Genomic DNA, 2,648 nt, shown 5'->3' with positions numbered 1-2,648 from the left:
TTTATATGTTCCTTTTTCACTAACAGGAAAAGCGATATCTTGGGCCCCTCGATGATTTGGTGTTGACTTGTGTGTCGGGCCCGGTCAGCACTTAATTGATGTGTTCAATTCTAGTTCCTTGTCATTACAAATCAGAAATCAGGAAACAAACTGTTGGATAATGAGAATGATTCTGTTCCATGTCATTTGTCCACATGATATCTTGTAGAACGGAGGATTATATGATCACTTATCTTAGGACACATTACTGACTAGGTCAGAGTTCAACAGCGGCTTTGAGAGCTACAATTTGCTAGTCAAAATTTGAAGTTATACTTGCAATTATAGTTATTACACTTATCCAATTGGGATACTGTTGGATTAGGTATCTAAGCCCATAACTATAATTGGTATGTACTTGATTTGATAGTAGCACAGTCCTTTTGGGTTGCCTTCATACTAGCAACTAGACATGATGACCAATTGAGAAAGAGGAAGAATTTTTTATTTGGAATAATAAATTAATATATAAAATGATTTATTAATGTATTATGAAAATAATATATTAATTAGAAATCATGTTATTTAATTAATATTTAATCATAAATTAATTTGGAATTAATATTGGGATTAAAAGAACTAATAAAAAGTACAGGGGATATTTAGCAATTAATTAATAGTTGTGATTTTGGGCTCTTGGAACACCCTAGAAGGGTTGGAAGAAAACTTCCAGGGTGGCCCTAGAATTTTCGTCCAAGGCCTAAAGTAATGGGAGTCCATGGGCTGCTTAGGCCTTAAGCTGGAAATTAGGGTTTCCTCTAGCAAACCCTAGCTTTGGCTCTAAGGAACCAACAACTATTTAAGGAGCCTCTAACCCTCTTGATTTCGGCCATGCTTCCTAACTCTTAGAAGAGCCGAATTTCTTGAGCTTCCTCCTCTCTCCTCTCATCGTCTTGCATAGTATGTTTGTGACCCATTAGAGGTGTTACACTTGTGACACTTGTTCTCAAAGTTCAAGATCTTCAAGGATTTCACTATTATTACAATATTACAATAAAGGTATGTATTCTAACCCTTGGTTTATTAATTTCAAAAATTGTAGATGCATCCTAGGGTTTCTTATTTTGTGTTCAATGCTTGTATGTCTAATAAAGAAAACATAGATCCAATATTTTAGGGTTGCATGCACACATAAGATTGTTTGCTATGCTCAAAACCCATCAGTTTGGTCAAACACTCAGTACGCCTTGCGTACGTGTTGAGTACGCCCAGCGTACTCACCGAGTTGACCCGGTTGAATCGGTTGACTTTGACCTGGATTTTGACCAAGGTCTGACCTAGGGGTATTTTGATCTATATTATGAGTTTTGGTTACTTTATTTGTAAAGGTGACTGGTAGAGTTGATTTCGGAGCAACGTGCTATTTCCATTTTCTCATCTGTTTGTGAGGTGAGTTTTCTCAATGTATCCATGATTCGAAGGCACCAATGCCGACCCATTCCTCGGCTATATAGAATTTTATCTGCTATGTGATGTATACATATGTGTATGATTGGGTTTAAATATTCCCCAGGGCGGAGCCCACTTTGGTATTCCGGGTTGAAATATACACTATGGTGGGGCCCACTATGGCATGTTGGGTTGAAATATACCCAGGGCGGGGCCCCATATTCGTATGTTTGGTATGTGGTACTTTGGGGAACTCACTAAGCTTTGTTCTTACATTTGACGTTTATGGTTTCAGGTACCCCCAATTCGAAAGGGAAGGGCCCGACGTGACGACACAACATCATCTCCTCATGATTTCCGCAATTTGAATAATTGTACTCTGATGTTTTGAATATTATGATTTGACATTGGATTTTGAAACAATTGATGAATGATTTGATAAACTTCCAATGAATTTTTTTTACTGTTTTTGGGCTGTTACAGTATTGAGATGCTCTTAGATTTTACGATCATATGAAACTATATATGTTGTCTAAGTCATTATATTACTCTACCTTATTACTTTACATGGAAATCTTTTGAAAAGTCGTAATATTTTACCTTAATTTACGAACAACTTCAAAACTAAATTTTGTTTACGAAAAAGCATGAATTACATGTAAAAATGATGATTTGACCCATTTTCCCCACTTTACGGGTTTCTGACCTAGTTCCTTTAAAATCCTATTATTTTACTATAATTTACGAATAAGTCGTAAACAAAAATTAAATGATGATGTGACCCTTTTCTCCATGTAACATACATTTTACCAGTTTCATTGTTGACCTGGACGCCTAGTCATTAAATGAGCTGATGAGATGCATATGTTCGGTTATATAATGTTATATTTACCACAAAACTTGATATCATGTTGTATTGTATATTTTTTTGGAATATAAAATGCATCAAACGAAGACTGTAATAATTACATAAACTAAAAACAACTTCGTCATTTTTTAAGTTTATAATAAATTTGAAATCTTCTATCTAATATTATGTAAGCCAACATATCAATCTAATAAACTCATTTCCTGCCATTTTTCCCGAAACACACATTTTACCGGTTTCGTTGCTAACCTCGATATATAGTCATAAATGAACCGATGAGATGAATATCAAGTTTTATAGTAAATGCAACATTATATAACTCATCGTATCCATCTTATCAGCCAATTTGATG

The sequence above is a fragment of the Lactuca virosa genome, chromosome 3, assembly GCF_052849685.1.
Source record: "Lactuca virosa cultivar CGN04683 chromosome 3, Lactuca_virosa_CGN04683_v6, whole genome shotgun sequence".
In the NCBI taxonomy this organism is placed as follows: domain Eukaryota; kingdom Viridiplantae; phylum Streptophyta; class Magnoliopsida; order Asterales; family Asteraceae; genus Lactuca; species Lactuca virosa.
The sequence above is the reverse complement of the archived record's forward strand: the minus strand, read 5'-3'. Positions refer to the sequence as shown.